Genomic DNA, 25,909 nt, shown 5'->3' with positions numbered 1-25,909 from the left:
TCCCCAGTTTGAATATCATTGGTGGCCAGTGTGGCCCCCCCCCCCTCCCTCCCTCTCTTTATTGTAATAATTCGTTGGTGGCACAGTGTGCGCCCCCCCTGGCCCCTTCCTCCCTCTATTGTAATAATTTGTTGGTGGCACAGTGTGCGCCCCCCCTGGCCCCTCCCTCCCTCTATTGTAATAATTTGTTGGTGGCACAGTGTGCGCCCCCCCTGGCCCCTCCCTCCCTCTATTGTAATAATTTGTTGGTGGCACAGTGTGCGCCCCCCCCTGGCCCCTCCCTCCCTCTATTGTAATAATTTGTTGGTGGCACAGTGTGCGCCCCCCCCTTCCTCCCTCTATTGTAATAATTTGTTGGTGGCAGTGTGCGCCCCCCCCCCTCCCTCTATAGCATTAACAACATTGGTGGCCAGTGTGCGGCCTCCCATCTCCCCCCCCCCCCCCCGATCATTGGTGGCCAGTGTGCGGCCTCCCATCTCCCCCCCCCCCCCCCCCCGATCATTGGTGGCAGCGGAGTTCCGATCGGAGTCCCAGTTTAATCGCTGGGGCTCCAATCGGTAACCATGGCAACCAGGACGCTACTGCAGCCCTGGTTGCCATGGTTACTTAGCAATAGCACAATAGTAAAAGATTCATACTTACCTGGGAGCTGCGATGTCCGTGTCCGGCCGGGAGCTCCTCCTACTGGCAAGTGACAGTTCATTTAGCAATGCGCCGCACAGACCTGTCACTTACCTGCTGGCTGCTGCGATGTCCGTGTCCGGCCGGGAGCTCCTCCTACTGGTAAGTGACAGGTCTGTGCGGCGCATTGCTAAATGAACTGTCACTTGCCAGTAGGAGGAGCTCCCGGCCGGACACGAACATCGCAGCAGCCAGCAGGTAAGTATGAATCTTCCACTATTGTACTATTGCTAAGTAACCATGGCAACCAGGACTGCAGTGGCGTCCTGGTTGCCATGGTTACCGATCGGAGCCCCAGCGATTAAACTGGGACTCCGATCGGAACTCCGCTGCCACCAATGATGGGGGGGGGGGGGGGAAATGGAGGCCGCACACTGGCCACCAATGTTGTTAATGCTATAGAGGGAGGAGGGGGGGGCAGATGGGGGGCACCAACGAATTATTACAATAGAGAGGAAGGTGGGGCCACACACTGTGCCACCAACAAATTATTACAATAGAGGGAGGGGGGGGGGGGGCGCACTGGCCACCAATGATATTCAAACTGGGGAGGGGGGGTCTGCCCCCTGCTGCCTGGCAGCCCTGATCTCTTACAGGGGGATATGATAGTACAATTAACCCCTTCAAGAGATCGGGTGCTGCCAGGCAGCAGGGGGCAGTCTTGTACACAGTTTGTAGTGTATTCTAACTAGAAGCGTCCCCATCACCATGGGAACGCTTCTGTGTTAGAATATACTGTCGGATATGAGATATGAGTTTTCACGAAGTGAAAACTTAGATCTGAAAAAGCTTTTATGCAGACGGATCTTTGGATCCGTCTGTATGAAAGCAACCTACGGCCACGGTTGCCAATCTTGTGTGCATCCGTGTTCTTTCACGGACCCATTGACTTGAATGGGTCCGTGAACAGTTGTCCGTCAAAAAAAAATAGGACAGGTCATATTTTTTTGACGGACAGGATACACTGATCACGGTCTCGGCTGCAAAACGGTGCATTTTCCGATTTTTGAAAGTCAATGGGTCCGCGAAAAAAAAAAAAAGGAAAACGGCACAACGGACACGGATGCACACAACGGTCGTGTGCATGAGCCTAACTCTTCCATGAAGGCCCTATTTGTGCAGGTGTCACTGAGGGGGTTTTTGCAGTCAAGAGGGGGTTTTGATTTGCCTTTCTAACAATCCCAGGAGCAGCTGTCTCTGAAATGTTCAGACAGACATTCTCTTAACCTCCACTGTTCCTGTTAACTGCCATTTTCTTTATTACATTTCGAACTGAGGAAATAGCAACCTGAAAACACTTTACCATCTTCTTACAGCCTTCTCTTGCTTTGTGGGCCTCAACCATTTTCAGAGCGTTATGCAGCTGATTAGAGGAATCCATGGCTGTAGTTATTTAGGACAAGGTTAGAGGAGTCTGGGTATTTATAAAGCTTTGAAATTTGCAGCACCTGGCCTTTCCCAACAATGACTGTACAAGCCTTAACAGGCTTTTTAAGGTCTGAGAGACCCTGGTCAAAGTTACCAAACGTTTGCATGCCAATGTATAGGACCATAGAGCAGGGAAAGGCAGTGGGCTTGGGCACGTTAAAAAAAAAAAAAAAAAAGGAGAGCCCACCTAGCTGGGCACTTGGGAGCCGTTTGTCACAGAAATGAAACTGCTTTAGCTGGACATGGTAAAAAGGTATGGTTATAATGCTTTTACAACTTTCTGATGGCCTTTGCCATATTATTGTTAGTAGTGAAATTTATGCGAGACTCCCTTCAACAAAATCTCGGTTAGCCGTTCACAAGGTAGGAAACACTCTAAAATGTCTGCAGAGAATAAAGAGATTGTGGGGAAAGGGGTGGTGGGAGAGAGAAACATAAGCTTTTGCATGAAAGCTCATGTGTCCATGCAACTATGAAGAGGTATGCACTGTGTGATGATGGAAAAGCATAGCGCCTTATGAAACATGCCACAATTTTTGAAGTTGGATTCATGTGCACGTGTTTCTTGCAGAATTTGATGCCGTTTTGCTGCAGACCTCACCCCTGCATTGAAAAACGTGAAATCCGCACAAAAAAAGAACCACAAAAATTTTACAAGCTGCAGATTTTTTTATTTGATTGGTAGGTCAATTAACTGCACAGAACAAAAAAGCTAAGTGTAGATGAGATTTGTGAAATCTCATGCACTTCGTTGGTACTGTATAAGGCCTCATGTTTTTATTGGTCTGCAAAATGGGGTTCCGTGATCAGTTTCCGTGTGTCTTCCTTTATTTTGGGAGGACCACCAGACATGAAAGGAATGGGGAAAAGGGAAAAAATTATAGGAGAAAAAAAAAAAAAACGAGCGCGGCCGACAATCAATGGGTCCGCAGAAAATCCCCAAGAAACGGCGCGATGGACATGGAATAAAACGGTCGTGTGCATGAGGCCTAAAACTGCTCCGAACAGTATTAAAACAAAGTTTTATGCGAATTGCTAGAGACGAGCCTCCCTAGCATGGCAGGTGACGCTAGGGAGGTTAGTCCCGTTGCGGCCTGCTATTGGTTCCTCCTCGAGATGCAGCGAACGTGCGGGCATCAGGAGTGAAATAAAGTATAACCTATATATGAGGATAGATCACCAATATCATATGCCTGGGAGGTAAAACACCAGGCACCACCCACCAATAGGCTGCCAGCAGGAAGTCAGCGCTCCAGATGGCGACCAAAATGGTCGCCAAGGAGTCTTAAAATTTTCAGATGGCGACAAGACTTAGCATTCTCGCCATTTGCGACACAACTGCTGCACTATAGCTGGATATTGCGGTGGTGTACGAGAGCCAATAGTTCCTTGCCCCGCCCCCGATCACCTACGCTACAGGCCTGAGGTCTATTTGGTAATGAAATCCTAGCGCAGGCTGGCGTGATGACATCACGCCCGTCTGTGCCGAGACGCACAGCAGTGAGGTGCCATAAGGAGGGCACCAGAGGGCAGTATAGGGGAAAATTACTATTGTGGAGCATATTTCTACTGTGGAGGCAGTGGGGGGAGTAATTACTATGTGTGTGAAAATTACTATATAGGGCAGTGGGGGGGAATAAATAAAAATATAATAGAAAAATCTTACGCGTCCGTATCAAACTCTAGAGACGCGAGATGCGGCTGAATGAATTTGTCATGGTGGTCTGGGTCAAACAGAAGAGGAAAGAGAAGGTCTACATGACAGTAAATGTCAATGGATGTAAGAGGTATGTAGTGCTGACTTATTACTGTGACCTGTGTTTCATCTACTCAGTCATTTTTTTTATATATATTTTCAATTTGGCGACTAAAATTTAATTTGGCTCCTAAATTTTTCAGTTTAGGAGGCAATGGCCCCTGTTTTTTTTTGTCTGGAGCATTGAAGTGTGCAGAGCCAGAAGCGGGCAGCACAATACACCATGTAGTGGCCATGTCTGGTTACTGCAGCTCATCCCCCATTCACTGGAACTGGGCCAGTACACAGCGTACAGCACTGCCTGCTTCCAAACCCTTAGGGTATTTTCACACTTGCGGCAGGACGGATCCGACAGGCTGTTCACCACGTCGGATCCGCCCTGCCGCTATTTCGCCGTGCCACCGCTCCATCCCCATTGACTATAATGGGGACGGGACGGAGCTCCGGCGCAGCACGGCGAAAGCCGCCACACTTAAGTCGGACATGCAGGACTTTAGTCCGGCGGCTTTCGCCGTGCACCTCCGCGCTGCACCGGAGCTCCGCCCCCATTATAGTCAATGGGGACGGAGCGACGGTCCGGCGGCACGGCGAAATAGCGGCAGGGCGGCTCCGACATGGTGAACAGCCTGTCGGATCTGTCCTGCCGCAAGTGTGAAAGTACCCTTACACTGTGTTCCGGGTGTCTCTCCCCCACCCCCTCCAAATTTTTTCTCAGGACAGGCCATCATATTGAAGTCCAGGAAAAAGCCTTTGACTTTAAAACTATAAGCATTATTATTATTTTTTTAAACTGTACAGAATAATGTGACAGAAATGTATTCTACCTGCGAAGAAAGATGAAAACCTGAGAGAACAGAGGACAGCTGACGCCAAATGATTTGCCTATAGTAAAATACAACTGAAGTCAACTGGCCCTTTAATGGAAACAATCCCTTTGTGGTTTTTCCCCCCCCTGCAACAAACCACGTGTGTAAGCAGGGCCTAAAGCAGTTCTTGTACTGGCAGCGTAACTATTCACGTCTAATGATTACTGCTAGAAAAGTGCTGCTTTTGAGTGGGAGAAGAAGCTGTAATTACCCAGCACCACCATTACACTCTATACCGTGTGCAGGAAAACAATGAAGAGGGCGCAGCACTTGCATGAACAGCCGATCAGTAGGAAACTGAGTGTTGGACCCCCACCTACCCGATATTGATGATAGGTTATTAGCATTATTTAACAGTACGACCCCTTTAACAAGAATAAATGCTAAAATATATTGCGTTTATCCAGGTGGAGATTATTCTAATTTCAACATTTAGAGTGAGAAATACTGTATACAATAAGGTAAGGTTGAAGGTCCGAGCTGCCAAAAAAGGAGTGATGTTTTGCAACAATAAGCCACACCACTAATTCAACCCAATTGAATAAAAAACAGGACGGATCCGTTTTGCAGCTCAGACTTCTATTATGACGGAATGAATAACGGAATGCCTCTAAAGGCATTCTGTTATGCATTCCGTCATAGATTTGCGTTATGGTCCGTGGTAACGGAATCCATAATGCAATTCTGCTTTTACCACCGAAAAAAATCGTGAACAAATTTCTAAATATGAAATTCGCTCATCTCTACAAAGGACTAAAGGATGGGACGTCTCTGAAGTGAGTGAACTGTGCTCCAGCTCTGATCCAGTCAGTGCGGGCGAGACCCTGGCCCCGCACCTCATGGTATTAGTAACCAACCAATTAGTCTGGGCTAGTATATTTACCGTGTACAGACATGCCAGGATTAACAATTTTCAACAAGGTTTTAGAATAACTTGCATACTTGTGCGTAGGCAAAAAAGAATGTAAAGCGAACCTTTGCAATGACCCATCATTTGCAACTCAGGCCTGGTGGAGGGAGTTTTAAAGAGCATCTGTCAGCACGATCAACTCTAGTAAACCTACTACTGCCTTGTAGGGTTGATCATGCTGAGTGCAACAAGACCTTTCTTGCACAAATCAGATGGGTTGTTTTAGAGAAATGTGTACTTTTATGCTTATGATACTGAGGTGCTTGGGGCACAGAGTAGCTAGCATAGCCCCTCGGAGCAAATCTTCCCCTCCTGCACTGATTGACAGAGCCAGGTATCCCCACTGTTCAGATGCCTGGCCCTGAAATCTCACATGAACCAGTGAGTACAGTTGGCGCGTGTATGGATCTCAGAGCGGGAAGGCCAGCTCCTGGGTGCACCGAGCACTTAAAAAGTGCAAGTGTCTCTAAAACGCCACACATACAATTGCTCAGCAGAGGGGTTGTTGTGGTCAGCATAATCAACCCTACCTAGGTATGCCTAGATTACTAGGATTGATCACATTGACAGATGCCCCTTAATTTAAACACTATTAAAATGTTTTTGTTCCCATTTCTTTGGAAAATTTTGAGCAATTTGGAGGAATCCCAAATTTATTCTAAACAAACATTACTAGGACACTCGTTCTTGATCTCTGGCCCATTCAAACAACCCAAAAAGCAGCTGACAAGCAAATAAACTTGTTTGTCAACCAACTGGATCTTTACTGTTAACATAAAAATCAAATGCCAGCAGCACATCTCTCTATGTAAACAGATATACTGCCCGACAATATATAAACTGTATGGGGGATGAATAATAGTAGGTTCACACTACAGATTGCATTGGTCCATGTAGTTATTTAGACTATGACCATGCAAGTTGTTCTATCATTGTTTTTGATCTCTGACCAGTCAAACAAAAACAAAAAAAACACTAAGACTCAAGAAAGAATAATGCAGTCTAGGAATAGAGTGGTTCCTCAAGTTACAATATTAATTGATTCCAGACGACCATTGTATGTTGAAACCATTGTTTCTTGCGGCCATTGTATTCTGAAGGACCACTGTATAAAAGGGCCCTTTACACAGCCAAGAATCGCACAGGTTATCGCTACCAAGTATTCATAGCAACGTTAGTTAGCAATGATGGGGTAGTGTAAGCGCTCGTTCATCGGGTAATCCAATTGTTTGTGTGTATGCAAAAATTATTGTTTACAGACAGCAGATTATGCTGCGTAAACAATCTCCTGGTGGCAAACAACTAGTCAGTATGGGGATGAGTGATGGCATTAGTGATCGCTCCTCTCCATACTATGGAGAAGATTGCTGCATTTGCATGCAACAGTCTCCTCCATCAGTGGTCAGCAGTTTGTCAGGAAGTAACGCTGTGGCATTCTCACCGCTTCCCATAGGCCAGTGACATTACCACTGTCACGTGGCCTGGGCGCGGCTCAGCCCCATTGAAGTGAATGGGTACGAGCTGTGCCCAGGCCACATGACAGTGTGTCTTATCACTACATCGCATTTTTCCCCTATAAAGAAGGTGTTGGCAAAACACCTGAAAAACGCCAAGAGCTCCACCATGCTGCGTTTTAAAAAAAAAAAAAAAAAAAACGCAAGACAGACAAAACCACCACCTTAGGGCGCATTCAGACGACCGTATGCGTTTTGCGCACTGCCCTATGACAGAAATGCCTACTCTTATCCACTATACCAGACAAGAATGGGACATGCTCTATATTTGAGGGGCCACGGAATGGAAGTACAGATGTAGACCGCATCCATTGAAATTAATGGGTCTGCATCCGTCCCGCCAAATAAATACAATGTCCTATTCGTGTCAGTTCTGCGGACAAGAATAGGCATTTCTAACAAATGACAGAACATGCTGATCGGCAAAATGCCGGTATGCGCGTTTTGCAGAATGCAAAATGGATACAGTGATGTGAATATCCCTAAAGAACAAAGAAGCCAAAGGCAAAATAAAAATATTTCCCATAGACCTTCGGTCAATATCTGGAGCATGCGTTTTTATTGCAAAAAACACCAAAAATGCAGGAAACCACCACTAAAAAGCTATGTGTTAAAGCACACTTAAAAGAGTTGTCCCAATACATCAAGTTATCCCCCATCCGCTGGGCAGGGGGTAAGTGTCTGAATTGCAGGACTCAGATCACTGTGCTCTGCCAATCACTTGTATCTGCTGCCCGTTCTTGTGATCAGCGAGGGGGGGGGGGGGGGGGGGGCGCTGATCAGACCCCTGGGACGCAAGATGTTGTAATGGGACAAGATGTTGTAATGGGACAACTCTTGGATGCATTTAAAATAAGCAATGAAACCTAAAAATCCTCTCTAGTTCTAGGAATGGGGGTGCACACGAAGGAGAATATTTATCTTACTACCCACAGCAAGTATATAGAGAGGTCTATTCATTTTTAAATGATGTCTCGTTTAATGAAAGGGAAAACAAACAGTTGTAACACGGATACATTCATATGCACAAGTTTTCATACAGACAAAATGTGAATGCATTACAAGTTTTGGACACAAAAAGCAACAGTACAACTAATACGGGCATTATGTCAGAAAAGGTGCGTATTTTTATTTATTTTAATAGCGGCAGTCTGTCACTGCCCTTGCCACTTTTCAGAAAAGGGGCATGGCCAACTACCACAACAAATCCATCTTCATTTACGGCAGCTCAGAGCTGCTGGGGGATTTCTGTTTAGGCGCACGGACTGCTGGAGGAAGTGTTTAATGTATTACAAGGCCTGCGCCGCAGAAAGTGTCAGTCTTAATAAATCTCCCCCAAAATACCTTTTTTTTTTTTTTTTTTAGGTCATACTGTTGTGTTGCTCAACAATGCAGAAAGATTGGACTTTACTTCAGCGGCAGCAGTGTGCAGACCACAGCTTCCATCACACACATCTGTCCTTACATAGAATGCGTCGGCAGATACGGTAAGAACCATTTGGCCCATCTTAGTCTGCCCAAAAGTCTTCTCAGTGTCCCCGACTCCCCTTTGGTACATTTTTAGATATTGACTTTATGCCACAGTTTCAACAGGAGTCGTTTATATATTCTACAAACCGGATTCCCAAAAAGTTGGGACACTATACAAATCGTGAATAAAAACTGAATGCAATGATGTGGAGGTGCCAACTTCTAATATTTTATTCAGAATAGAACATAAATCACGGAACAAAAGTTTAAACTGAGAAAATGTACCATTTTAAAAAGGGAAAAATATGTTGAATCAGAATTTCATGGTGTCAACAAATCCCCAAAAAGTTGGGACAAGGCCATTTTCACCACTGTGTGGCATCTCCCCTTCTTCTTACAACACTCAACAGACGTCTGGGGACCGAGGAGACCAGTTTCTCAAGTTTAGAAATAGGAATGCTCTCCCATTCTTGTCTAATACAGGCCTCTAGCTGTTCAATCGCCTTGGGCCTTCTTTGTTGCACCTTCCTCTTTATGATGCGCCAAATGTTCTCTATAGGTGAAAGATCTGGACTGCAGACTGGCCATTTCAGTACCCGGATCCTTCTCCTACGCAGCCATGATGTTGTGACTGATGCAGAATGTGGTCTGGCATTATCTTGTTGAAAAATGCAGGGTCTTCCCTGAAAGAGATGACGTCTGGATGGGAGCATATGTTGTTCTAGAACCTGAATATATTTTTCTGCATTGATGGTGCCTTTCCAGACATGCAAGCTGCCCATGCCACACGCACTCATGCAACCCCATACCATCAGAGATGCAGGCTTCTGAACAGAGCATTGATAACAACTTGGGTTGTCCTTGTCCTCTTTGGTCCGGATGACATGGCATCCCAGATCTCCAAAAAGAACTTTGAATCGTGACTCGTCTGACCACAGAACAGTCTTCCATTTTGCCACACTCCATTTTAAATGATCCCTGGCCCAGTGAAAACGCCTGAGCTTGTGGATGTTGCTTAGAAATGGCTTCTTCTTTGCACTGTAGAGTTTCAGCTGGCAACGGCGAATGGCACGGTGGATTGTGTTCACTGACAATGGTTTCTGGAAGTATTCCTGAGCCCATTCTGTGATTTCCTTTACAGTAGCATTCCTGTTTGTGGTGCAGTGTCGTTTAAGGGCCCAGAGATCACGGGCATCCAGTATGGTTTTACGGCCTTTACCCTTACGCACAGAGATTGTTCCAGATTCTCTGAATCTTCGGATGATGTTATGCACAGTTGATGATAGATGCAAAGTCTTTGCAATTTTTCACTGGGTAACACCTTTCTGATATTGCTCCACAATCTTTCTGCGCAAGATTGTGGGAATTGGTGATCCTCTACCCATCTTGGCTTCTGAGAGACACTGCCACTCTGAGAAGCTCTTTTTATACCCAATCATGTTGCCACTTGACCTAATTAGTGTTAATTGGCCTTCCAGCTCTTCGTTATGCTCAAATTTACTTTTTTCGGCTTCTTATTGCTACTTGTCCCAACTTTTTGGGGATTTGTTGACACCGTGAAAATTTGAAATCAATGCATTTTTCCTTAAAAATGATACATTTACTCGGATTAAACGTTTGATCTGTCATCTACGTTCTATTACAAATAAAATATTGACATTTGCCATCTCCACATCATTGCATTCATTTTTTATTCACAATTTGTTTACTGTCCCAACTTTCTTGGAATCCGGTTTGTATATATTATATTTGAATACCCCTTTAAATTCTGCAATATAGTAACATTATAACAGACTACAAGGCAACTGTAGAAAAACGGGCAAGCGCAGATGGAGACAGCAGAGAAGCTTGTGTCCTGCTAAAGTGGTGTAATAGATAAGTAAAGTACACACACTGGAACAATCTGACCATTTCTGATGTCAAATTTGTTTTGTAACAGAAAAAAAAAGGGCCGTGCAAAGCAGACAAGATATCCAATTGGACTCTTCTGTGCTGTCATGGAGATTACCTGAAAGAAACCCAGAAAATATGCTGCAAGACAAAAGGTCAACAAGGAAGCAGACACCCAGCGAGGTTCGTGCGTTTCTTCTCCATCAGCTGGAGACAAATAGAGAAGCAGCGCATTTTTAGCCACTTCCTATTTCCAGCTCCTAACAAGAGGTTCTTCCAGAATTACAAGTGCAGACAAATACATGGGAGCACTGGTCACAATAAAACTCATCGGTAACGCATGTAGAAATACAAACACAGCAGACAACAAGCTAAAAGTGATATTAGGGTCTCTTACAAGGACAGATTGTCGATCTGGTGATGGCGTCATTCTGCTGGCGCGGAAATTCATTGTTCCCGTGCAGCAGATTATACACTCTAAACAGGGATCTGCTGCGCTGGAATACAGATTCTCTATGACAAGCGATCACTGTATCGATTGCTTTCCCAATACAGCAGAGGTGATGGCGCTCATCCCCAGATACCAGGAGTGCGCTTAGTTCATGATAACTTGCCAGATCAGGTATACGTGTAAAAGGACCCTTAGGCCCCTTTCACACAAGCGTGTCCGGATTAGTTCAGTGATAAATGCGCCATTTTGCAGGCAAAAAGTTTCAGTTTTGCCTGTGATCGCATTCAGTTTTTATCGTGCGGTTGCAATGCGATTTAATGCGTTTTGCACGCGTTTGATAAAACAACTGAATGCATACAAACATTTTTTTAGCAACCATGCGTGAAAAACGCCTCACCTCTGCACTTGCTTGGGGATGCAATGCAATTTTCACGGAGCTCCATTCTCTTCTATTGGGCCAGAGTTGCGGGGAGAAAAAAAAAAAAAAATTGCAGCATGTTCTATACTCTATATATGTTTTTTTTTTTTTTTTTTTACACAACGCACAAGTGATGCGTGAAAACCAACGCACATTTACACAGCCCTATTGAAATGAATGGATTCAGTGCAGGTGCAATGCGTTCACCTCACGCATTGCACCCGTGCCGAATACTCGCTCGTGTGAACGGGTCCTTAGGGTGCTGGTACACAGTGGTGCAGTTTTGAAAACTGCATCCTGAATGCATGCCAGTTTAGCAGCCTCATTAAACCCTAGTGTTCTGTGTTGTGGGAATGATTTAAGTAATTTCAGCTAGAAGTATGCCGCTAATGTGGAAGTAGCGTCTTTCACATGAGCGTGACGGATTAGGTCTGGATGCGTTCAGAGAAATTCGCACCATTTTGCAAACAAATTCAGTCAGTTTTGTCTGCAATTGCATTCAGTTTTTTCCCCCATGCGGGTGCAAAGCGTTTTGATGAGTTAATCACTCGCGTGATAAAAACTGAATGTTTACAAACATCTCCTAGCAGCCATTAGTGATAAACTCATTGCATCCGCACTCGCTTGCGGATGCAAAGTGTTCCACTGAAGCCTCATTCACATCTATGGGGCCGGGCTGCGTGAAAAACGCTGAATATAGAACATGCTGCGTTTTTCACGCAATGCAGAACTGATGCATGGGGGGGGGGGGGGGGGGAAGCTCACGTACCCAGACCCATTGAAATGAATGGGTCAGGATTCAGTGCGGGTGCTTTGCATTCACGTCACACATTGCACTTGCGCAGAAAACTTGTTAGTGTGAAAGGGGCCTTAGGGCATTTCCCGGGCTGAACACTGCTCCTGTGATACGAACTCAAGGCATTATAATGATTTACAATGCTGTGAATTCCAGTGGCTGTAGTCACTGCAACATGGCAGGACAGTTGAGTAGATCCAAGGTCAGGCAGGAACCCACAGCATTATAAATCGTTATGATGCCATGAGTTTGTTACAGCAGCAGCGTTCAGCCCGGGAAATAATGCTCTCACATGGCTTTCTTGTGCAAACGCTTGCAATTTTACACCACTCTCTCTGTTTTGAAAAGAGGATGTGGTTAGCCATGTTATTAATTTCTTAATAAGTTGCACAAATGTCACAAGTCCACTCTAGTGGGGGAAGAGTTGCATGAAAAATTTTAGCTACACCTAACATTTGATAAATTTGGTGCAAATAATGATAATGTCAACTCAAGGAAACTGACTGCCAAAAATTTCCCTCATTATAAACTTCCCCCTTGGTGTGTAGCGGATTAGTGATTATTTTGCTGATGACCGTCTATGGGCACAAATTTTTCCATAGATATAGATAATTTTGTGCCCATAGACTGTCATCAGAAAAATCATCACTATCCACTACACACACCAAGGGAGGAGCTTATCATGAGGTACATTTTTGGCAGTCCGTTTTCCTTGAGTTGACATTATCATTATTTGCACCAAATGTTAGGTGCCGCTTTAGTGTTGCTCTCCATTTTTTATGCAACCCTCCCTCCACTGAAGTGGACTTGTGACATTTGTGCAACGTATTAATTTCTTAACACACAATTCACTAAAAAAATTAAAAAAATGCACCAAAATGATACGCAACGGACAACACTAGCCAATTCCTCAGGCCGATGTTAAAAGCTGAGAACTTTGCCAATATCTTCCAGTCAGGAACATATCGGAGCCACTCATGCACCACGTCACTGTGTCTCAGCACGCATGGGGTCCTACCACTAAACTGCACGTGGTGTGCGAACAGGGTCTTAACTCACACCCAGGCCGGACCGAATCCCAGCAGTAACGGTCAATGGGGTCTGGCAGGCTGTTCCTCTGCTGGAAGATTATAGCGCTAGCATGCAACTAGCCTTACAGATCAGGCACAGTAGGCGGACTACGCTTTTCCATATACCTGCAAGCAAATATTACATAGACACAAATACACACACACACAACTTAAGCTGCGCTGTGTTTGGTTGCTTCAGCCAATGAAGGCAGGGTTTTTTTTTTTTTAAATATAGTTTCATAATTCTGTACTTTTCTTTAGCACAATACAATGGCAGACCTCTGAGGACTGTTTGCTTATGCAGTTGCACACATGGTGTGAGCTTGGTCTAAGGCCGAATGCACATGGCCGTTGTTCACGGCCGTTAGCGGTCCGTGGAACTGCGGCCTGGATTCCTCCTGAGAGCAGGAGCGCACGGCGTCATTGGTTGCTATGACGCCGTGCGCTCCCTGCTGCCGCCACAGTACAGTAACACTGGTATAGATAAAAGGGATTTAATTTATTTTATTTTATATTTTATTATTTTTTTTACTTTTATCTACTACCCAAGTTATTGGGGAGCAGCTGCATTTAGGGGAGAAAACACGTGAATAATAAATGCTTCACCATTCGGTATATCAAAAACCTAATCCAGTGTGATGCATTAGCATTTCAACAATGGCCTACATTTACTATTGTGGCTGCTTCTGAATTCTGGTGCAGTTGGTGCCAAAATTTGGCATCTTATTTCGGACACATTTACGAGACAAGCAAGACCAAAAAAAATGAAATAATAATAATCCATGCTGAAGAAGGAAAGGGGCTGTGGCTTAAGATGCAGCAAAATCTGGACACAAAATTCTGCAGCAAACTAAGCCAACTAATAGGTAGTATAAAGATACACACCTGAATGAGAGGTGAACTGCTGTTAGCCAGCATGACCACTACACATTACAGCTGACCAGTGAGGGTGCCAGGTGTAGAACTACCACAGATCTGATACTGGTGACTTATCCTAATGACAAGATATCTATTATAAAAAATGAACCCTTTTAACAGCCAGAATGTGGAGGACAAACAAGTCTCAACAGGTAATGAAACCAAAAGGACTGGACCAGCCTCATGGAGCATCTTATTGCCTGGCAAAAAAGTAAATCCAATCAGTTACTGGAATGAGGCTACAATCTGCCAATGTAAATGCTGTACCACTGGCAAATTGCACCAGTGCAAATAGTTTAGGTTTACTACTCATTTAAACCTACTTTTGAAGAGAGCTACGCTCTAATATCCAAAGGAAATATTAAAACCAAACCGAGCAGAAGTATGATTTATGAGAGGCACATGGAGAGGTTTTATCACAGGAACGCACGCCAGGATCATAAAATGAATCATCTGCACGTAGCTGAATAAACCTAAATTGGAAAAGTCATCAACCTAAATATAAGAACATGCAACAGGCCAATAGGTAAATTGTAGTAAAGAACCGTGCTCCGTTAGGCTACTTTCACACTGGCGTTTTGGCTTTCCGTTAGAGAGATCCGTTCAGGGCTCTCACAAGCGGTCCAAAACATATCAGTTTTGCCCTAATGCATTATGAATAGAAAAGGATCCGCTCAGAATGCCTCAGTTCGCCTCCAATCCATCTCCATTCCGCTTTGGAGGCGGACACCAAAACGCTGCTTGCAGCGCTTTGGTGTCCGTCTGACGAAACTGAGCCAAGCTGATCCGTTCTGACACACAATGCAAGTCAATGGAGACAATTACATTTTCTATGACACAATAGAAAACGGATTCGTCCTCCATTAACTTTCAATGGTGTTCAAGACTGATCCGTCTTGGCTATGTTAAAGATAATACAAACGGAAGAGACAAGTGGGGGCGTATCTGAGCTAGCTGAGATCCTGAGCCGGATAAAAGAACCGATTCTACACAGCTTTTGAAGAGTATAGGAGCCTCTTGTGTCTGTAAGTGTGATTTCCCCCATGTATTCTGTGAGCTCCAGAGCTGGAAACAAACCTAGTGGGCAGTAAAAGGAAATTACGTCACAGTAGTATTGGCCAGTGCTGGCAGATTTCACAGAAGGGAGACACCCGCTGCTTCTTATTGAAATGCATCTAGCTGTGCAGCTGAACAGTGGCATAATATGGCTGAAAGACATTAGGGAAGCAGAAAAAGACCTGTTCCTTCACAGTAACGATTGTAAAAAGACACAGCCTTTATGCAAGTTTTTTTGTTTTGTTTTTTACTCTGGTATGTTTTAAGGGTACTGAACATGGTGCAGATTTGGGTGTAGAAAATCTGTAAGAAATCAGCACCAAAACTGCACAATAGCGCACGTAAATCTGCACTATTTATTGCAGTTTTGGTGCGGATTTCTGTCTAGGTTAACACCCCCATTGAAGTCTACAGGAAAACCACTCTAAATAAGTTGTAGAATCGCACAAACAATTGAGGTCTTGCAGATTTTAAAATTATGCTGCATCAAAATTCCCATTAAAAAACTGCATGTAATCCACATATTGTGCAGTTACTCTAAACCCTTTTAAGCCAAGTTCACAAGAGCGTGTTTGGCAAGGAAAACAGATTGCCGCTTTTCCAACCTGAACATTTCTCCTCTGTCCCAAACTCACAGCATCATAATGACGTAAAGGGAACCTGTCATCAACTATATGCTGATCTCACTGAGGGCAGCATAAATTAGTGACAGAAATGCTGATGTCAGCGGTGTGTCACACATCGGCTAAAAGTAAGTGGTTGCCGAGAACCAGCCTCATAATCATTGCAGCTCAGGCCTTGAAGAGTCAAACCTACTTGAGAAGAGTCCTGGTTATTCCTAATCTCCTGCTCTCTCACCCATCTGCTGATGATTGGCAGTTCTCACCTAGAGAGAAAGGGAGAAAACTAGGTAGAAGACGGTCAGTCATCAGCAGGAATTCATGAATAACCAGGACTCTTCTCAGGTGTCCGGGACTCTTTTCGAGGCCCAGTCTGCAATGATTGTGATGTTGGTTCTCGGCAACCACTTACTTTTAAATGACAGACCGCTGAAATCAACTCCCCTGTCTACTTTATTCTGCCGTTAGTATGGACAGCATAAAGTTGATGACCAGTTCCCTTTAAGATGCCATCACTCCCTGCCCAACCATGGTTCTACTGTACTGTAGTCACAGGATTATACGAGTACAGTCCAGTAGACCTGCGGTCGGGCACAAACTCACAACATCATAGATCATTATGATGCTGTGAGTTCAGGTTAGAGGAGCAGTGTTCAGTCCGGAAATGCAGGCAGTGTTTAATGGAATGAACATGCTCATATGACACTGGCCTTAAAAGTTCATAGTCTTCTCATTCACCGACTGTTTTTTCTAACCCCTTTACATATCCACTCATAAGGTAAGGGGACTTTATCTGCAGGTTAGAGCAGAGAGCGGCTAGCAGGCCTCAGCTCTAGCAGACCTGGACATTAATCTGAATGGGGCACATCATTCTGGTGGCTTCCAGTGCGGGCGAGATGCAGTGGATCACATAATAAATAGGGGTTGTTGAGACAAGTTACACAGAGCTAGAGAGCTGTGAGCGGAATAAAGGTTTCCTGACCACATCATTAATGAATTCAAAACGCTATAGGACGAGCCAAGTTCAATAGCTCAGATCCATTCTGCAAGTCTAAACAACGGCACAATAGGTTTTTTCCTCAAATCCCATTCATGAAAGCAGTATATTTAGTTATTGAAATAAGTTGTGCTGTTACAAGTCAATGTATGGTTCATGGGACAACTGCAGGATGGGGCAGATTTATCAGAATGGCCTTTTTGCACAGAGAAATAATTCATCATTCAGCTTTCATGTTAGCAACATCAGAGATAGAGCAGATCTTTAGATGAGGACCACGCTTCAATAATTGATGGTAGAAAACATGTCCAGTAAAAAAAAAAAAAAAAAGAATGAATGAAATATATATATATATAAATATAAATAAATAAAAATTCTAAAATGCTAAAAAAAAGGGGGCGTTGTTAGGGGCAGTGATAGGAGGAATGTCTATATAACTAGCGGGGTGGGAGGAGCTATAAACTAGCTGGGCGTTAGGGGCAATGATAGGGGAGTGTCTGTAACTAGCGGGGTGGGAGGAGCTATAAACTAGCTGGGCGTTAGGTGTGGTGCTGGAGCTGTGCCAGAGAAAAGAGAAGTCATCATGGGTTTGGTTGGCTACAGCAACAGGAAGTGAGACACACAGGATATAACAAACCAGAATGATGTGTTTACACAGTAAAAACAGGTCAGGAAAGCCCAAATGGGAAAAGAAAGTACATGGGGAATGGGTTCAATGTTATCATAGTAGTCCCAGAAAACCCCTTTAAGGCTCCAGTCAGAGCAATATTAGTACAATTATAAATTCACAATTACTAAACAATCCATCTATGGATGAACCATCTTCACAATCTGGTGCACATTATCTTCTGGAGGAACAAAGGACCACACATCAGACATCATAAGGCAGCTGTCTCCAAACTAGACTGCTGGCCATCTATATGGTTAGCTTTAGGAAATGAAAGACTTCTTTACTGCATTACTTCTTCAGTCTGCTGCAATGACTTAGCAGATCAAAATTAACTAAAGATGGATATCTGCAAAGATCTTATGCTGAGAGACAAGCAGCAACACCTCACAGGGCCCAAGCACACGGCTGTAAAAGGGATCCCATAATCATTTGTCCTCCATACGCCTCAGATTTCACTGTACTGTTTCTAGGAGAGAATATCTCCCTACATAAAGTCCCAACAGTCTGTACATCGCGGTGCAAAAAAAGCATTCACAAAAGGCTCTGTGCATGAGACTCTGAATCCCAATGCCCCATGAAATCCAGCGCTAGTGGAGTCTTGCATGAAATCATCTCCCCTGACTTCAGAGAATAAGCATCTCCGGTAGAGCTGATCATGCACTTTACCAAGACGGCTAAACTGAGTCGTAAGACCAAGAACTGCAGCATGGGCATGACCAGATTTAGGGTACATAGCAAGGTTAGTTATGCAGTTTTTAAAAGCCAAAAGGAGGAAGGGGGGTGGAGAGGTTGTATCTGCCTGTAATATTTTGTCTTCTGTTAGGATCCACACCTGGTTTTGGCTTCAAAAACCGCATTAAAAAAAGCTTAAACCTTTGATGGAGAAATTGACGTTAAAGGGAACCTGTCACCTGGATTTTGGGTATAGAGCTGAGGACATGAGCTGCTAGATGGCCGCTAGCACATCCGCAATACCCAGGCCCCATAGCTCTGTGTGCTTTTATTGTGTCAAAAAAACGATTTAATACATATGCAAATTAACCTGAGATGAGTCCTGTACGTGAGATGAGTCAGGGACAGGACTCATCTCAGGGTAATTTGCATATGTATCAAATCGTTTTTTTGACACAATAAAAGCACACAGAGCTATGGGGACTGGGTATTGCGGATGAGCTAGCGGCCATCTAGCAGCCCATGTCCTCAGCTCTATACACAAAATCCAGGTGACAGGTTCCCTTTAAGCTCAATGTCAGATTACGGCATATCCTAGTATAACATTAGCGGCATCTATTCTGCTGGACATAGAAAATTGTTGAATTTCATAGGTTTTCCCCCAAAAGGATTGGTCTACTATAATCACGCCTGAAGCTATAGCATGACTTCATTAGGTGTGGATCCAAAGCCAAACCACACAATAAGCAAACAGCTCACATATTTTTATATGAAAAATCGGTCTTCCCTGCACATATCAAACACAAGCGCTAAGGCTACTTTCACACTGGCGTTTTGGCTTTCCGTTTGAGAGATCCATTCAGGGCTCTCACAAGCGGTCCAAAAAGGACCAGTTTGCATTCTGAATGGAAAAGGATCCGCTCACAATGCATCAGTTCAGTCTCCATTCCGCTTTGGAGAGGGACACCAAAACACTGCTGGCAGCCCTTTGGTGTCCGTCTGACGAAACTGAGCCAAGCGGATCCGTCCTGACACACAACGTAAGTCAACGGGGACGGATCAGTTTTCACTGGCACAATAGAAAACCATCTTGGCTATGTTAAAGATAATACAAAATGATCCGTTCTGAACGGATGCAGGCAGTTGTATTATCTGAACGGATCCGCACCAAACGAGAGTGTGAAAGTAGCCGCTTCTCTGAGAAGTTAAGCACCCCCAAAAACATTTCTAAGCACACTTAGGTATAGAGTACACATCCATCTCACCTAAACCTCCCTGATATAAAACAGCTAAACACAACATACTTCTCCATGGTATGGAGAACATCACATACATAGGAACAGAAATCAAACAATAGGAAAACAATCGTTACAACGAGAACTATAATAAACGACAGAAGTAATCAATTAGAAAAAGTAGCACCTGTTGTGAGCACGGATACCAGCCTGGACGCGGCTGTTGCTGCAAATTGGTGAAAAATATGATGAAGAAATCCAGCTCTTCAACAACAGGAGACACTTTATTGATGCGGTAAAACCTTTCCAATCCTCATAAGCAAAGATACAGTCCACACGTTTTTTACCGCATCAATAAAGTGTCTCCTGTTGTTAAAGAGCTGGATTTCTTCATCATATTTTTCTATAATAAATGACAGTTCTGAAAATAAAATATCTCGTCGAGATCTGACCCTCACATTTTCAAAACTCAAGGGCTCAGGAACGAGGAAAGATTGTCAGGGCAGATAAGGAGAAGAAAGCTAGACGTCTACTACTACAAAGTAATGCAATCACCGATGGGCTCATTTTTCCAGATGATTACCAAAATACAGACCGAGGAAAGAAGCTGTACATGTGGCAGGAAAAAATAGGACACGAGGAAGTCCACTTCATCCCCGGAAGGCACCACTACTACACCACTATGTCTGGATCCTTATCTTTCCAATAACAAGCAGGATTTAGCTACAAAGACAAATCTAACAGACTATTCGTAGGAGTCAACTTACTGACGAGGTCAAGAACGTGAGAGGCGAGTGGGCCCCCAACAAAAACACTACCTGACATAACTAGTCCTACTACATAGCTACTGGGAGGATTCGGCACATCACCCCTCCTGCTAGACAGGCTTCAACAGTGGCAGGACGTGTCCAAAGACATGGAGAATACCATAGATTTCCATCAAACACTCTACTCCCATCAGCAGAACCTTACCCAGGCTCACCTATGCATACCTAAGGGGGCATTCATACGATCCACGTGAGGGCTGTTTTCACAACCATTGAAGACAACTGGCCTGCTCACATAGCATTTTATTATATTTTTTAAACAGCCAGTGTAAAACAGCCCTTAAAAAAATAATATAGGACCGGTCACAAACCAATGGCCCCCATACAATGAGTGGCTGCAAGTCCTGCAACGCACAAGTGAACCCCCAGTAGTAACTTCCCAAAGGGTCTCCTGGTAATAAAAAATTTGCCTTTAGAAATGTCTTACCAGTGAAAAATGCCAGACTAAGCACGTGGTTTTTTTTTTGTTTGTTTTTTCTCCACGTGGGGTTTACTCTTTTCTTGCATTTTGTACTGCGTCTTACGCTAGCATTTGTATGTGAAAACGCCTTAATTATTTATTTTTATAAATATGTGCCCTGCATTTTATATACGCCACAGACCAGTGGTCCCCACCGCCAACCTGTCGACCATGTCTTACAGATCTCCTTACTATTGAGCAGGTGATATAATTAGTGTCAGTGCATCAGGACTTGCCACAGGTATTCATTCTGTGGGATAGTCTCAAATCCTGACCGGTAGGTAGGTCCTGAGGACCGGTAGGTGGGGAACTCTGTCATAGACCGTCAGCTCCAGATATTAGCCGAGTTTTTACTGCAGCAAAAATGCCCTGGTGCAAAAAAAAACACACTAAAAACTGTGTGAAGGCACCCTCAACTATACAGTAACTACCCAGCCAACGACCCCAATCACTGGAAGGAATACCTGAACAATATATTATTGTGGCATTATTACCACCAAGTGCAGAATAGGACCCATTACTGTGAGGGTCCTCACTATTGTTAGCGGTGTTCTTACCCAGAAGTGTCCCGATTGGGGTGCACTGGGGTAACACACTAGTATTCATACCTTCCCAAAAACACAGAGGTATAGTACGACTCCAATAAGGAGCCTCCTGCATCCTTACTTAGGGTGTACAAGTGGGTGAGAGGTGCAGGACTGGACAGGTCACTAAAAGCCATCTTAGTATTAGCACTATAAGCCAGCACAGCAATCAGACCCCCAGTGGGGGACCGTACCTGCCCCATAGCCACCCTGGGGGGTCAGACAGCCAGGGCAGGCGCCCACAGGGTCACCACATACCAGACACAGCGCCCACTTGCCCTGCAGACCCCAGGTAACACGAGCCACTTACCCTGGAGGAGGAGGATCAGCCAGCCCCGGGGCAGGACATGTTCTCCCGGCCGCTCGTCTCCTGTAGTACGGGATCCCGAAGTGTGAGCGCAGAAGTTTCCCCGACTGTCCGGCTCCCCTCCTGCCTACTTCTTTATGTGGGACGCAGGGGGCAGCGTCATCGCCGTCAAAGCAAGTCTAGTCTCCAAACACCCGCCCCTTCCAGAGCCCGGACGGGGGCGGGGACAAGTGCCAGACTGGGGATTGCTCCGGGAAGCACGCCTTGCCTGTGCGCGCGGGGTTCCGGGTAGTTCACTCCGCCGCCTGAGCGCTCACCTGGCTGTAGGAACGCGCTACATGCCACACGCATGTCCCCGGTAATCACCCCAAACCCTCCCTCCCCCCCATCACCCGCTCGCCGGGCACTGGCAGCTCTATGGGTGTGTGCTCCGGCCACAGAGAAGAAACGGGGAAGCTGACCGGCCGGACAGGGCGAGAGCTGCTGCGGGGACGACAACAACAACAACAGCGGCGGCGGCTGTGGTGATAGCAGCATGGGAGAGGGGCGACCGGGGCTCGTCTTCCTCCTAATCCTCCTCCTCTTCCAGGCGGCGCGCGGGGCTGCTCTGGCGACGTGCATGCGCGGCCCGGGCTCAGCGCCTGGTTACCTCAGCCCAGGGCAGCGGATGACATGCCGAGGGCTGACCCACACTGGCTGCCGTTATGTAGCAGAGCCCACCGTGTGACATTAGCTAAAGGCTTGCTGTGGGAAACGCAATGGTAACACTGACAGGAACTGAGGTGAAAGGGGACAGTTAACCCCTTCCTCCCCTGCATAGAAAATAGGCCCTGGCATATGGCCTTAGACATACCGATAAATGCCCTTCTCCACGCCTGGAGCAGGGGTGCACAGCCTTAGTTATATATATATACACACACACACACACACTTTTTTTAAATCTGGGGGTCATGTTGCTGTATTTCAAGGGGGGAGCAAAAAAAGTCTGTGTTCGTTTGCATCGGCCTTTTACAGGGAGGAATGATCGCTACTACTGTTCCTCCCGCATTCAGTTCTGATTAGGCGTGCATTTTGCGGAACGGTCACGGCTAGCAACTGATAGAAATGCCAATTCTTGTCCGCAATTGTAAGACCAGAACAGATGTGGACACAAATATACAGTCGTGTGAATGGGCCCTTCTACGGGCCAGTGATCAGGAATGGGCGTTCCTATGAGCATTTTTTCCTAATAATTGACCCTAAAATTGTGCAGCGTAATAGACATTCACTGCCAAGGAGGGCGCTGATTGGTTTTTACTGCCTCCTGCCCCACAGTGACAAGTTATTGCTGTGTGACCTGCGCCCCACAATAACCGCTAAGCACTGTCCTTACTAGCGATAGAGCGTTCATTGGTTAACCTTTTAATCACCAGGCCTTAAAAAGGTCTTAATGACTAGATACTTTTTTATGATTCTAGCGCATGTGGTGGTTTAACAGTTGTAACATTATTTGTTGAGGTACCAAAATAAAGAAGGGGGGGTACTTTTATTTGGGGATCACTGCAAAAACCTTTTTTTTTTTTTTTTTTTTTTTTTTTTCAAACTAGCTCCTTATTCTTTATTATGCAAACTGACACCAAAATAAACTATTAAAGTTAGTTCCCTAATTTGTGTCTGTCGTTTTGATATATAGTATGTACAGTTTCACATGAATAGCAGTTTTACTTTTTTCTTTTATTTGTATTTTTTTAAATATATATATATTTTTTAGCTTATTTTTTTATATATTTTTGCCACATACAGTCCTGATCAAAAGTTTAAGACCACTTGAAAAATGGCAAACAAATCATATTTAGCATGGCTGGATCTTAACAAGGTTCCAAGTAGAGCTTCAACATGCAGCAAGAAGAAATGGGAGTGAGACAAAACATTTTTTGAGCATTCAATTTAATGAAAACGAATACCCCCCAAAAAAAAACAACAGAAATCCAACTTACAAACATAAACTCAGTAATGAGTAGCTCCACCGTTATTGTTTATCACTTCAAAAATTCGTTTCGGCATACTTGATGCAAGCGTTTCCATGAGGTGAGTGGGAAGTGGTGAATATGGCCGCACGAAGGCCATCTACTGTCTGGAACGGTTGTCCATTTTTGTAAACTTCCCTTGCCATCCATCTCCAAAGGTTCTCAATTGGATTTAGATCAGGGGAACACGCAGGATGGGCCACTAGAGTGATGATGTTCTCCTGGAAGAAGTCCCTTGTCCTGTGGGCATTGTGTATTGTAGCGTTGTCCTGTTGAAAAACCCAGTCGTTACCACACAGATGAGGGCCCTCAGTCATGAGGAATGCTCTCTGCAACATCTGGACATAGCCAGCGGCCGTTTGACGCCCCTGCACTTCCTGAAGCTCCATTGTTCCACTGAAGGAAATAGCACCTCAGACCATTATGGCGCCCCCTCCACTGTGGCGTGTAGAAAACATCTCAGGTGGGATCTGCTTGTCATGCCAATAACGTTGGAAACCATCAGGACCATCAAGGTTCCATTTTTTCTCATCAGAGAATAAAACTTTCTTCTACCTTTGAATGTCCCATGTTTGGTGCTCTCTTGCAAAGTCCAAATGAGCAGTTCTGTGGCGTTCAAGGAGACGAGGTCTTTGAAGAAGTTTTTTGTTTTTGGAGCCTTTCAGTCGGTAAGGGCCTTAATTTTGGTCGAGGATCATCCAGTGTCTTGACTGACAGCTAGTTGGATCCTCCGACTCAGTGCTGAGGATATTTTTTTGGGTCTTCCACTTGACTTTTTTGTTCCCTAACCCTCAGGATCATTTAAAAAATTCCAAATGACTGTCTTACTGCATCCCACCTCAGCAGCGATGGCGCGCTGTGAGAGACCCTGCTTATGCCATTCAACAACCCGACCACGTTCAAAAGGAGTTTTTTTGCCTTTGCCATCACAATGTGTGACAGAAAATGACAATGAATCCACATCTTTGCACAGATTTGGCCTTTTGAAGGCATGTGGTCCTAAACTTTTGATCAGCTGAAAAACAGCCCGTTTCAGTTTAATCGTTATTTTTAATTAATTGAATGCTCAAAAAATGTTTTGTCTCACTCCCATTTCTTCTTGTTGCATGTTGCAGCTCTACTTGGAACCTTGTTAAGATCCAACAATGTAAAATATGATTTTTTTTGCCATTTTTTCAAGTGGTCTTAAACGTCTGATCAGGACTGTATGTCCCCCAAGAGGCCCTTTTAAAGACTGGGAGACGCTGACACTTTTTGGTATCCAGAGGAGCCCCAGTTACAGGGAAAAACAGCCCTCTGTGGGGGCATTTTAGACACCTGGTGATCACCAGGTCCAGTAGAGCAGGGATGTCAAACTCGTGGCCCTCCAGCTGTTTCAAAACTACAACTCCCATCATGCCTGGGCATACTACAACTATCGGGGAATGATGGGAGTTGTAGTTTTGCAACATCTGGAGGGCCATGAGTTTGACATCCATGCAGTAGAGGAAGCGTATTTGCTTCCTGTGTTGACTGCTGGCGCTCATTGAGTGCTATGCACCTGTTTGAGGAGAAGGCAAACCTCTTGTCTCCTCCTCCGGACAGCGGGGATCCTGCTCTGTAGCACGATCAGGACCTTTAATCCAGCGATGTGCAGTGCTCCAGTCAGAAACACAGCCATTTCTATAATCTGCTGTGTTTCTGTGCAGAATGACGCAGGCCGTGGCCACGGGTTATACACTGCGGTCTAGAGAAAAACATAGATTTATATATGAATTTAGAAGGAGGGATAAACAATAGGTGTCAGACCTCAGCTGTCACTTCTTGAATGGTACATCACAGCAGTGGTGTTGTTCAACCAGATGTGGCCACCGATGCGTGTTATTGGCCCCAAGACCCGTCCTGGTCCCACAGAGACCAGCAGCACGGGACTGTGGCGGGGATTCTTTTTTGTTTTATGGGACACAGATTAGGACTAGGGATGAGAGAATAGACTTCGGATGATTTGCATAAAACTTTGTTTCAATACTGGTACCACTTGGAACCGAACCAGAGTTCTGAAGTTATGCGAAGTCTCGCGAGACTTTGCGAAGCAATAACTTCGGCTCATCGGAACCAATACATTCTAATACTGTACGGAGTGCTCGCTCTGTACAGTATTGAAACAAAGTTTTATGCAAATCGACTTTGGATGTTTCATCCAAAGTCAATTCGCTCATTCCTAATTAGGACCATTGGGGTCGGCTGCTCCTAGGCCAGACAACCTCTTTGACTCCTCGGCGACATGCTTCATATTGGACAGCACTGTAGCCATGGGGTTCACACATC

General features: G+C 44.9%; 1 protein-coding gene across 1 annotated transcript in view; it reads right to left on the bottom strand.

The window, feature by feature from the left end:
* The window catches only part of FURIN (furin, paired basic amino acid cleaving enzyme), a 200,865-nt gene extending 177,732 nt beyond the window's left edge, over positions 1-23,133 (bottom strand). The window contains exon 1 of the mRNA XM_044279493.1: positions 21,600-23,133. The gene's annotated coding sequence lies outside the window, so the exon portion shown is untranslated. The remainder of the gene's footprint in view (positions 1-21,599) is intronic.
* Positions 23,134-25,909: the final 2,776 nt, after the last annotated feature.

The sequence above is a fragment of the Bufo gargarizans genome, chromosome 2 (assembly GCF_014858855.1).
Source record: "Bufo gargarizans isolate SCDJY-AF-19 chromosome 2, ASM1485885v1, whole genome shotgun sequence".
Classification (NCBI taxonomy): Eukaryota; Metazoa; Chordata; class Amphibia; order Anura; family Bufonidae; genus Bufo; species Bufo gargarizans.
Note: the sequence above shows the minus strand (reverse complement) of the source record. Positions and strands in the feature narration are given on the sequence as shown.